Here is a 13790-nt window from a genome sequence, read left to right as displayed (position 1 = left end):
GTCAAGACGCGTCGTTTGACACCTCTTTCGATATTTTTGGACGCGTATTAGCAGTCGACCCCTCATATAGATTTTTACCTGCATCGGGACTGCGCCATACTCTCCTGCTCCGGGAAGGTATCGAATCCTAAGGGCGCCCCGTAGTCTACGCATCAGCGCCCCTCACTACCTTCCAGCAGCTCTGCTGCTCAACAAGCGACGCCCCACGGCGCCACCAGCTCATACGGCCGCTTCCACTCATGCAATGCCGAGCATCAGCACCCGCCCCGTCTTCTGCTCCTCTCTTGGAACCAACGCCTTTAACAACCCTCTCATTAGGGTCCACCCCTGTTCCATCCGAAGGCGGAAAATAAAAATGTTATCTCAGTTCGCAGATAGTTGAAGTTGGCGATTTTCATGTGGTTGTTGTAATGTTGTCGTACCCACAAAAAAAATTGTGAACATAAGTGTTTTGCGCAGACGATAACCACGGACAATAACCACGCCCACTTGTTCAAAATTGAAAATTTATAAAAATGGAAAAAATGAGATAATTCAATAACAAGGTAGTGAAATTTGCTAGGTGGATTTGTTTTATGACGCAAAACATAAATTCTCAAAAAGATTGGTATATGGGCATGGCAAAACCCACATTTAGAAGAAGAAAATTTGGAAGTTTAAAAAGCCGTAAATCAAAAGCCGTTAATGATATTATATTTGCTTTGCAAATGAACAAAAGTGCCTGAAAGCCACTCCTACTTCAGCGTTTCAATTGCACAGCTGGGTATGTAATGTTTGGTTTCACCCGAACTGAGACCTTCTTACTTGTTTTTTAGTTTTGATTTTGCTCTGAAAAGTGTTAACACTGCACTAAATTTTTTTGTGTGAAGTTATCATAAATAATAGCTTAAGAGAAAAGTTAATAATTAATAATTATTTCAACTGAAATGTTTTTTTCCGTTTTTCACAACAAAAAGTGAAACTGTATCCTATAGAAGACTCAAGTTTTTAGTTGCAGAGGGGTCATCTTTTGCATCGTGCTCCTTTTTAGTTTTTCCTAAAAATTGGCGGGACGGGACCCACTTGTTTTATGCCGACCCCGAACGGCATCTGCAAGGCAGATGAGTTTTCACTGAGAGCTTTTCATGGCAGAAATACACTCGGATTTTCATGTGGTTGTTGTAATGTTGTTGTACCCACAAAAAAAATTGTGAACATAAGTGTTTTGCGCGGATATAGTTTTGGTCTCCAAACCGGTGTTGGACCCGCCCAGGGTAATTTTTTATAAGCGCGGCCGTAGGCCGCCAATGCATAGGTGTTCTACGCAAAAATACGATGGATCTCACCCCCGGTTTCGGAGGGAACAGCGGGTCATTTTTCGGTTTTTCGTTAATATTTTTTGACCGAGTTAAAATTTTTATTTTCCTTCGAATTATTAATACTGATGTCAAGACGCGTCGTTTGACACCTCTTTCGATATTTTTGGACGCGTATTAGCAGTCGACCCCTCATATAGATTGTTACCTGCATCGGGACTGCGCCATACTCTCCTGCTCCGGGAAGGTATCGAATCCTAAGGGCGCCCCGTAGTCTACGCATCAGCGCCCCTCACTACCTTCCAGCAGCTCTGCTGCTCAACAAGCGACGCCCCACGGCGCCACCAGCTCATACGGCCGCTTCCACTCATGCAATGCCGAGCATCAGCACCCGCCCCGTCTTCTGCTCCTCTCTTGGAACCAACGCCTTTAACAACCCTCTCATTAGGGTCCACCCCTGTTGAAACAGCAAGTTTCCTTGGACTCCCGTTAGAGGACATTGATGACAATTTGTGATCGGTCGCACCTATTGGATGGGGCGAAGCACTGCTACAACAACAACATTAATTTATATACAGGTGGTGATGATGGTGAAGTCTTTCGAAATAGAAAAGGGTTTTTTTCTTTCAATGTGCAGACAATATGCGACAGCAAAATGAATATATTGGATATTGTAGCTCGATGGCCAGGATCTGTGCATGATTCAAGAATTTTTCGGAATTCGCGCATTTCCTATCGGCTTGAAAATAGGGAGTTCCAGAATGGCCTAATTGTTGCTGATAGTGGCTATGAAAACTCGAGCGTCGTGTGGACACCTCTTTCAAATTGTACAAATAGAGCAGAAAATTTGTATAATGAGTCGCATATCAGAACACGTAATTGCGTCGAGCGCTCATATGGTGTGTGGAAACGTAGATTTCCTGTGCTATCAATGGGAATTCGAATGAAAGTCACTAGAGTTCCTTACATTGTTGTAGGAACAGCAGTATTGCATAATGTTTGCATTCGCTTTAATGATAAATCCGCACCACAACTTTCACCTGAAGTTAACGATGCTGTAATTAATGTTTTAACAGTCCCGCCAAATCGCTCAAATGAAGGGCGATCTCGAAATGACCATACCAGAAGAACAATAATTGATACATATTTTGCTCGGCTATAACTTCACAATAATAAGGCAATATTAAAGTATATTTTGCTTGCCTAGCATATTCATATATCCTTTAATGCGAAACAAAATTTTTAATACATATTTTCAATGGTAGTCACCCATGGTCATGAGCGAACATATTTAGTGGAAGAGAAAATTCTGCATCCAAATGTAACCCGTCAGGGTGATATCGATATTTTGCAGCATAATGCTTACCGAACCAAATTTATTACTACGCGCCAACATTTCAAAAACTAAAAAACTTCCAGCAACCGATTGATAACAACACTATATTCGATGGCATTGCGGCCAATCACAAACAGCAGCAGCTCGATAATGAAAACACCCTTAAAGTCAATAAAAGCCTTTGATATTCCTAAAGGAGAACGTAAGTAGAAATACATTTCTGTATTTTCTTTTTAAAATAAATTTTATTATTTCTTCACAGATCCATTCTATTAAAGCTAACTGGAAAACACCAACGCTACCACGTGAACTCAGTTCTTTCATGGCAGATACATATGTCTACTAAAAGCTACTAAAAGCGACTAAAGCACGTACTGACATAACACCAGATCCAAATTTGCGTATCGATCAAGTCGGTGTGCCACGTTCAATTGCACAAAATTTAACATTTTCAGAATTGGTTACACCATTCAATATCGATCGCATGCAAGAGTTAGTAAATATCCTTTCGCTAAATATATTTTACGTGATTATGGTAAGCGTATAGATTTGCGTTTCCATCCTTAACCTTCAGATTTGCATTTACAATGTGGCTATAAAGTCGAAAGACATTTACGCGATGATGATTTAGTTATTTTCAATCGTCAACCTAAACTATATAAAATGAGTATGATGGGACATCGTATCAAAGTGCTGCCTTGGTCAACATTCCGTATGAATTTGTCATGCACATCACCATATAATGCTGATCTTGATGGTGATGAATATACATATAAATTAAAATTGCTGGCCGTTTCTACGGTAATATTCAGGCTGTTATTAACAATTGGTTGTTATTGTATCGACATTGGTGATACAATTGGTGATCCTCAAACTTATAATGCAGATGGCAATTAAGAAAGCCAAAGATGATATCATTAACGGTATACAACACGGAGTTGGACCAACACCTGGTGCGTTATCTCACGTGCAATACATTTTCTTTTTATCTCTTAAACTTATTTTTCACTTACAGGTAATACTTTGCGTCAAACTTTCGAAAATCAAGTCAATCGTATACCAAAATATGCTCGTGACAAAACTGGTGGTTCTCCTAAGAAATCGCCTACCGTGTATAATAATTTAAAGGCTGTGGTGGTGTCGGATTCTAAAGGTTCCAATATTAATATCTCACAGGTTATTGCTTGTGTGGGTCAATAGAACGTTGAGGGTAAACGTATACCATATGGTTTTCGTAAACGTACTTTGTCACATTCCATTACGATTACGGTCCTGAGTCACATGGTTTCGTAGAAAATTCATTACCTTGCCGGTTTGACGCCATCAGAATTCTATTTTCACGCTATGGGTGGTCGTGGAGGTCTTATCGATACTGCTGTAAAAACTGCTGAAACTGGTTAAACGTCGTTTAATTAAGGCTATGGAGTCTGTTATGGTTAACTATGATGGCACAGTACGTAACTCTGTAGGTCAACTGATTCAGTTGCGTTATGGCGAAGATGGTGAACCAATAGAATTTCAAAAACTACTACCGTTAAGCTATCGAATAAAGCATTAGAAAAAAGATTCAAATTTGATTGGTCAGATGATGTTGTAAAAGAGTTGAGCGAAAGCGGTAATGCATTGCCCGAATTGGAAATTGAATGGGATCAATTGTGTCGCGATTGTGAAGCGCTGCGTGAAATTTTCCCCAATAGGGATTCGAATGTAAAACACATTGTTTACTTTTTAATTAAGCAAAAACTTATGTTATAACTTATTTTAATTGAGTAGGTCGTATTACCGTGTAATTTGCAACGCATGATTTGGAATGTACCGAATATCTTGCATATTAACAAACGCATGCCAACCGATCTGTCGCCTTTGTGCGTTATTAATGGCGTGCATGATTTATTACAACGTTGTGTTATTGTGGTCGGTAATGATCGTTTGGCAAAACAGGCTAATGAGAATGCTACGCTACTGTTTCAATGTTTGGTACGTTCGACGCTCTGCACGAAATATGTAGCAGAAGAGTTTCGTTTATCGACTGAAGCGTTTGAACGGTTGATTGGAGAGATTGAAACACGTTTTCAGCAAGCACAAGAGAATCCTGGTGAAATGGTGGGCGCTTTAGCTGCACATAGTTTGGGTGAACCTGCTACACAAGTGCGTAATTATGGTGTGTTGATAAATATTTGTCTTACTTATTATACTCAGTTGAGCAGAGCTCACAGAGTATATTAATTTTGATTGGATAACGGTTGGTTGTACATATATAAAGGAATCGAGATAGATATAGACTTCCATATATCAAAATAATCAGGATCGAAAAAAAATTTGATTGAGCCATGTCCGTCCGTCCGTCCGTTAACACGATAACTTGAGTAAATTTTGAGGTATCTTGATGAAATTTGGTATGTAGGTTCCTGAGCACTCATCTCAGATCGCTATTTAAAATGAACGATATCGGACTATAACCACGCCCACTTTTTCGATATCGAAAATTTCGAAAAACCGAAAAAGTGCGATAATTCATTACAAAAGACCGATAAAGCGACGAAACTTGGCAGATGAGTTGAACTTATGACGCAAAATATAAAATTAGTAAAATTTTGGACAATGGGCGTGGCACCGTGGAAGGTAATTTAAAACTTTTGCAAGCTGTAATTTGGCAGTCGTTGAAGATATCATGATGAAATTTGGCAGGAACGTTACTCTTATTACTGCATGTACGCTTAATAAAAATTAGCAAAATCGGAGAAGGACCACGCCCACTTTTAAAAAAAAAATTTTTTTTAAGTAAAATTTTAACAAAAAATTTAATATCTTTACAGTATATAAGTAAATTATGTCAAGATTCAATTCCAGTAATGATATGGTGCAACAAAATACAAAAATAAAAGAAAATTTAAAAATGGGCGTGGCTCCGCCCTTTTTCATTTAATTTGTCTAGGATACTTTTAATGCCATAAATCGAACAAAAATTAAACAATCCTTTTGAAATTTAGTAGGGGCATAGATTTATGGCGCTAACTGTTTTCTGTGAAAATGGGCGAAATCGGTTGATGCCACGCCCAGTTTTTATACACAGTCGTCCGTCTGTCCTTCCGCATGGCCGTTAACACGATAACTTGAGCAAAAATCGATATATCTTTACTAAACTCAGTTCACGTACTTATCTGAACCCACTTTACCTTGGTATGAAAAATTAACGAAATCCGACTATGACCACGCCCACTTTTTCGATATCGAAAATTGCGAAAAATGAAAAAAATGCCATAATTCTATACCAAATACGAAAAAAGGGATGAAACATGGTAAGGTAATTGGATTGTTTTATTGACGCGAAATATAACTTTAGAAAAAACTTTATAAAATGGTTGTCACACCTACCATATTAAGTAGAAGAAAATGAAAAAGTTCTGCAGGGCGAAATAAAACACCCTTAAAATCTTGCCAGGTATTACATATATAAATAAATTAGCGGTATCCAACCGATAATGTTCTGGGTCACCCTAGTCCACATTTTGGTCGATATCTGGAAAACGCCTTCACATATACAACTACCACCACTCCCTTTTAAAACCCTCATTAATACCTTTAATTTGATACCCATATCGTACAAACACATTCTAGAGTCACCCCTGGTCCACCTTTGTGGCGATATTCCGAAAAGGTGTCCACCTATAGAACTAAGCCCCACACCCTTTTAAAATACTCATTAACACATTTCTTTTGATACCCATATTGTACAAACAAATTCTAGGGTCACCCCTGGTCCACCTTTATGGCGATATCTCGAAACGGCGTCCACCTATGGAACTAAGGATTACTCCCTTTTAAAATACTCATTAACACCTTTCTTTTGATACCCATATCGTACAAACAAATTCTAGGGTCACCCCTGGTCCACCTTTATGGCGATATCTCGAAACGGCGTCCACCTATGGAACTGAGGATTACTCCCTTTTAAAATACTCATTAATACCTTTAATTTGATATCCATATCGTACAAACGCATTCTAGAGTCACCCCTGGTCCACATTTATGGCGATATTTCGAAAAGGCGACCACCTACAGAACTAAGGCCCACTCCCTTTTAAAATACTCATTAACACCATTCGTTTGATGCCCATATTGTACAAACAAATTCTAGGGTCACCCCTGGTCCACCTTTATGGCGATATCTCGAAACGGCGTCCACCTATGGAACTAAGGATTACTCCCTTTTAAAATACTCATTAACACCTTTCATTTGATACCCATATTGTACAAACGCATTCTAGAGTCACCCCTGGTCCACCTTTATGACGATATCTCGAAACGGCGTCCACCTATAGAACTAAGGCCCACTCCCTTTTAAAATACTCATTAACACCTTTCGTTTGATGCCCATATTGTGCAAACGCATTCTAGAGTCACCCCTGGTCCATCTTTACGGCGATATTTCGAAAAGGCGTCCATCTATAGAACTTAGGTCCACGCCCTTTTAAAATACTCATTAATACCTTTCATTTGATACCCATATCGTACAAACGCATTCTAGGGTCAACCCTGATCCACCTTTATGGCTATATCCCTAAATGGCGTCCACCTATAGAACTATGGCCCACTCCCTCATAAAATACTCTTTAATGCCTTTCATTTGATACACATGTCATACAAACACATTCCAAGGTTTCCCTCGGTTCATTTTCCTACATGGTTATTTTCCCTTATGTTGTCACCATAGCTCTCAACTGAGTATGTAATGTTCGGTTACACCCGAACTTAACCTTCCTTACTTGTTTTTTATTTGTATTGTAGATGACACTCAACACTTTCCATTTTGCTGGTGTATCATCGATGAACGTAACATTTCAAAATAAACTAAAGGCTTCCTCACTAACCGTTTTCTTCAGAGGCGGTGCTGCACGATATGCTGAGAAAGCAAAGAATGTGCTGTGCCGTTTAAACACACCACATTGCGTAAAGTAACAGCTAATACGGCCATTTACTATGATCCCGATCCACAGCGAACTGCGATTTCAGAGGATCAAGAATTCGTGATTGTTTACTATGAAATGCCCGATTTTGACCCAACACGCATTTCACCATGGCTATTACGTATTGAATTGGATCGTAAACGTACATATAGCTGTTAAGAAATTAACCAAGGAACAAATTGCTGAAAGGATTAATGCTGTTTTTGGTGACTGATTTGAATTGTATTTTGTATTTCCAATGACGATAGTGCAGATAAATTAGTACTTCGCATACGTATTATTTATTTATTTATTTACAGTCTTGTATACTTAGTTTCTTAAATTACATCTATGAGATCTCTTTATGTTATTGCTAATTGATTTTTGTTTTTACATCATTAAATTATCTAAAAGGCATTTTTTTTGATTTTTTAAATTGATTTGATATTTGAAGTTAATTATTTTGTTAAGTTATGACGGGTCGTCTCCAATAGTTGTCCATGTCGTTGGACTTTTAATATAAAGGTAAAATAGTTAAACTACTCTATCTCATTTTATGCTTTAAAGTTTCGAACTTTAAGTTTCAACTGTGATCTTTAATGATATCACAACGAACCTTTCATGATTTCCAAGTGAGCTTTTCCTACATTGAGCATCTGCAACCTAACTAAACTTAATTCACCAATTTAAAACAAAAAAGCAAGTATAATTAACGTGATGGCGCGACTTTTACGCGTTATTTAATTTTTTAAGTTCTAATTTAACTTTTTCTAATTTAAATTTTAATATCTCCATTTCAACCGCTTGCCGCTCCCTGCATTGGAGAATATCGAGCTCATGCCTCTCACGCATAAACTTCATTTGAAGCTCCACCCTCTCTTCTTCCTTCTTCGCCAAAGAAACCTCTGCCTGAAATTTGGCTTCTGTCCATTTACTTTTAATTGAAGCCAAATGCTCCCAGGATGTGACTTTAGCATTTTTGTCACACTGTTTTTGAGGTGTCCACAGTGGTGTGCTCGTCTTCTTCCGCTGTGTGGCAGGACCGGGTACAGGCGTTTCTACATTCGGCTGTGGAATTTCCTCGTTTTTATCCGCTGGAAAAGTCTAAATCAGTACTCAAACAACTACATAAAAATTTTAGGCAATTTACCATAAATATCTTCATTAAGGGCATCTGAATCGGCAGTATTCGGAATACCCTCCATCTCTTTGCCATTTAACATGGACAACATCCTCTCCTCCACACCTGACAAAGTCTGCGGTGTAGCAGGAACACCGCCAGTTCCATAAACCGCCCTACGCTCTTCAGCTGCCTTATTTTTTGCAGCAAATTTAATATTTTTATATTTTTTTTTTAGTTCTTTGCTTTCACGATAAATTTCGTTACTTGCGTTGAACTCCTGCGCAATTTTCTCCCAAGCATCGTCTTTATATTTCACGCTGATGCAATCGGTTTTCTTTCCTTCGATTATTCCCGCATATTTACCACAAATTTCCAATAATCTGTTGGTTTCAGATGCATTAAAAGTGCATTTCCGCGACATATTGCAATTTTATTTTTAAAGAAATTAAAAAATTACCAAAACCAACTGACACCGTAACTGACAATACTTCAAATTCAGTGGGTGGAGTGTAATTAAAACGTAGCCAAAAATACTACTATGTATAAAACAGCTGATAGGGTCGTTATATGTCAAATGGTTTTAGTAACTAAGTTGGTGAAACCGAAAAAAAACTAAGCCGCAAATCTGGGCTAACTTAAGTTGCAACTAATTTTTAGCCTTAGTCGAGTTGGTGAAATCGGCCCTATGTCTGTATTAAAGGAAGAATTGCCTTCTATTTTTTGGTCCATTTATATAAAGGTGGTCCTTAAAATATTTTTATCATCTTTTTATTATCAATTTTTTAGTAATGTCTACAAAAAGGCAATTGCAACCTTGATTAGTAATTTAATTTCATAAGTGGAAATTTTTATTTTTATTTATTTGTTCAAAATAGCAAGATTTAATAGAATTAGTGGAATTTTCGCTGACAACACTGGCGAAAACAACAGAATCCACCTCGCAAAATAAGAAGAGAATTTGACCTCGTTTGTCAGCTACTTAATTTGCTCAGCTGAAAATCGTGGTGAAATTCGCATACGCCTGAAAGTCTAAAAGGAGGCTAGCCATGAAGGTATGGCTTAATCTTCTAAATAGTTCGACTTGTGCGTTACGTAGCTCAAATTTTTTGATCAAACATTGCACTGTCACCGAGTTTTAAACTATATTTCAGGTTTCAAGTGTCTAGATATCCAGGAAGTTAATTAAAAACCAATTGCAAGATTCCCAATTTAAAACTAGTTTTCTCAATATCTCGATCCATGCGCCACCTGGCGGATTTTTTTTGATAAAATATTGCATTGTCACCGGGTTCTGACTTACGGCCAAAGTTTCATTTCTCTAGCTCATCGGGAAGTTACTCGAAAATCTATCGCAAGATTCCCCCCTTTTTTAAAACATTTGCAGTTATCTTGACTAGCGCACCACCTAGCGGAACTTTGTTTTCTATAAGTTGTATTGTCACCAGGCTTCTAACTAAGCTCCAAGTTTCAAGTCTCTAGGTAACCGCGAAGTTAGTTAAAAATGGATTGAAAGGTTCCCAAATTAAAATTTGTTTTCTTACTATCTCGATCCGCGTGCCACCTAGCGAATTTTTTTTTTTTTGATCAAATGTTATTGTCACCGGGTTCTAACCCTAGGCCCAAGTTTCAAGTCTCTAGCTCATGGGCAAGTTACTCAAAAATCGATCGCAATATTCCTTTCGTTTTTCAGGGATTCGTAGTTATCTCAATTAGCACGCCACCTAGCGGAACTTTGTTTTCTATAAATTGTATTGTCACCTGCGATTCCAGTTGGGATGACATTTGCGACGACATTTCTGAAATGCGTGCCTCCTGTGCATCCATCTTGGATGCTACTGTCGATGTTTGTGCAGATATTGCAGCCAATATCATGTTCAAGTCTGTGCTCGTGCCTGTCTGCGATGTTTCGTATTTCTCTTCCATTTTTGTTGTTGTCTCATACCCACCAGGATGATAGACATACTCGTCCACATTAATTCCTTGCGACTCCATTACCTCTCGTAGCCGTGCTTGAAGTTCGATCTTATTGCCCGTTGTATTCAACCCACGTGCTTCCAACTCCTTTTTCAGTTGCTGAATCTTCAATTCATTCAATTTGGCCATATCCTTGTTGTCCTCTGGAATTTTTTCAACAATTCCTCTTCTAACACCAACTGTAACGAATTTTAAGAAATTCCGCTTTTTCCAACCCTTCTGCTAACGTTCGAATAGCTAAACTGTCGAATAAATAACTCCATGATTCAATAATGCAAAATGGTTTTTATTAGACTAATTTGACACAATAACACTTATGCATCACAACCAAATAGCGTGCTTAAATCAAAACAGATTAGTCATGCCTCAGCTTGCGCTGCCTTTATACTCTCGGTTTCCTCGTTCACCCATTTCTTCTAAAGTCTATTAATTTCTATCAAGAAGATCAGTCTAGTAATTTCCCGAACTTCATGCTTGATTACCAACCATATACATGTAGTTTGTAGCTATATGCGTGTTTATATGTGAGTACTACGTCGGCTGATGATGACATGCGTTTGTGAGTATCTCTCCGCTGCCTTGTATTCACGTGTGTAAATGATGATTGATTTGTTTGCGTACATACGAGTGGCTACTTAGTATCAACTTAGTGATGATAGTATCGCTTAGTGATGCTAATATTCGTCATAATACCATTTCATTTTCATGAAAGCTATAAAAATATGTAGATACTATGTGTGAGGATACTATTGAGCTATTGTTAAAGTTTTTTAGTCAAAATTAAACAAGACTATGTCTGTATTAAAGGAAGAATTGCCTTCTATTTTTTGGTCCATGGTAGTCCTTAAAATATTTTTATCATTGTTTAAGCGACTTAAACTATGACTTTTTTTCTTTCGTTTGTTTCATTAGCCATTGAGTGTACTTGTAATTCTCAACTTGTTAGTGAAATATTCTAAAGATATAGTTTTAGTTTTTAATTTAAAATTGAGGTTCTTCGAGTAGAAAATGGGGTGGAAATACCTCAGAGCCCAGTGCTCGCCTCCATATCACATTTTTTAAGGGTTCTTCAAATAGAAGATGAGGTGGCTCATTAGAGCGAAACCTCAGAGTCCCCAGTGCTCGCCCCCAATGAATAAATACAAGAGGTTCTTCAAATAGAAGATGAGGTGGCTCATTAGGGCGAAACCTCAGAGCCCCCAGTGCTCGCCCCCAATGAATAAATACAAGATGTTCTTCAAATAAAAGATGAGGTGGCTCATTAGAGCGAAACCTCAGAGCCCCCAGTGCTCGCCCCCAATGAATAAATACAAGGGGTTTTTCAAAGCAAAACAAGGTGGCTCATCCCGCAGCCAATACTTTGGAGCCCCCAGTGCTCGCCCCAATGAATAAATACAAGGTGTAACAGGTACATAGTGACCTCTCTCTAAATAAATAACAAACAAATACATTAAAATAAAGATATCATAAATAAGGTGTACCGATGCTTTGCATCGTCCCGTATTTTAAATACACCATAAACAAAGTAAAATAACATACAGTCCATTAAAATAGTAATTTATAAAATAAAAAAGATAATAAATTTAAAAAATGCTTGCTTGCAGTGGGCTTTGAACCCGCAACCCCAAACGTGTGAGTCGGATACGTCATCCACTGTGTCACGACTCATACGCCTACAAGCGCATCAAATTACTCCCTTATAACTCTTATTAAACTGCTCGCCCTCAACTGCCCCACGCTTAGCTAATCATCTTTTTATTGTCAATTTTTTAGTACTGTCTACAAAAAGGCAATTGCAACCTTGATTAGTAATTTAAGTAATTCCTAAGTGGAAATTTTTATTTTTATTTATTTGTTCAAAATAGCAAGATTTAATAGAATTAGTGGAATTTTCGCTGACAACACTGGCGAAAACAACAGAATTCCACCTCGCATCATAACAAGAGAATTAAACCTCGTTTGTCAGCTACTTAATTTGCACAGCTGAAAATCGTGGTGAAATTCGCATACGCCTGAAAGTCTAAAAGGAGGCTAGCCATGAAGGTATGGCTTAATCTTCTAAATAGTTCGACTTGTGCGTTACGTAGCTAAAATTTTTTGATCAAACATTGCACTGTCACCAAGTTTTAAACTATATTTCAGGTTTCAAGTCTCTAGATATCCAGGAAGTTAATTAAAAACCGATCGCAAGATTCCCAATTTAAAACTAGTTTTCTCAATATCTCAATCCATGCGCCACCTGGTGGAATTTTTTTGATAAAATATTGCATTGTCACCGGGTTCTGACTTACGGCCAAAGTTTCATGTCTCTAGCTCATCGGGAAGTTACTCGAAAATCTGTCACAAGATTCCCTCCTTTTTTAAAACATTTGCAGTTATCTTGACTAGCGCACGACCTAGCGGAACTTTGTTTTCTATAAGTTGTATTGTCACCAGGCCTCTAACTAAGTTCCAAGTTTCAAGTCTCTAGGTAACCGGGAAATTAGTTAAAAATGGATTGAAAGGTTCCCAAATTAAAATTTGTTTTCTTACTATCTCGATCCGCGTGCCACCTAGCGATTTTTTTTTTTGATCAAATGTTGCATTGTCACCGGGTTCTAACCCTAGGCCCAAGTTTCAAGTCTCTAGCTCATGGGCAATTTACTCAAAAATCGATTGCAAGATTCCTTTCGTTTTGCAGGGATTCGTAGTTATCTCAATTAGCACGCCACCTAGCGGAACTTTGTTTTCTATAAATTGTATTGTCACCGGGTCTCGAACTATGTGCTAAGTTACAAGTCTCTGGGTAGCCGGGAAGTTATTGAAAAATGGATTGAAAGATTCCCAAACTAAAATTAATTTTCCTAATATCTCGATCCATGCGCCACCTAGCGGAATTTTTTTGATAAAATATTGCATTGTCACCGGGTTCTGACTTACGGCTCAAGTTTCATATCTCCAGCTCACCGGAAAGTTACTCAAAAATCGATTGCAAAATTCCCCTCGTTTTTCAAGGATTTGTAGTTATCTCACTTAGCGCGCCATTTAGCGGAATTTTGTTTTCTGTAAATTGTATTGTCACCGGGTCTCGAACTATGTGCTAAGTTACAAGTTTCTAGATAACCCGGAAGTTAGTT

The 13790-nt window shown here is 38.1% G+C and overlaps 1 protein-coding gene and 1 pseudogene across 1 annotated transcript in view; both read left to right on the top strand.

Moving 5' to 3' along the window:
* Positions 1–13790, top strand: part of LOC137235482 (calcium-dependent secretion activator-like) — a 3515579-nt gene that overhangs the window by 2562497 nt on the left and 939292 nt on the right. The window lies entirely within an intron of this gene.
* On the top strand, positions 3414–7919 carry LOC137234551 (DNA-directed RNA polymerase II subunit RPB1-like; annotated as a pseudogene).

Source organism: Eurosta solidaginis, chromosome X (genome assembly GCF_040869045.1).
Source record: "Eurosta solidaginis isolate ZX-2024a chromosome X, ASM4086904v1, whole genome shotgun sequence".
NCBI lineage: Eukaryota > Metazoa > Arthropoda > Insecta > Diptera > Tephritidae > Eurosta > Eurosta solidaginis.
The sequence above is the reverse complement of the archived record's forward strand: the minus strand, read 5'-3'. Positions and strand labels throughout refer to the sequence as shown.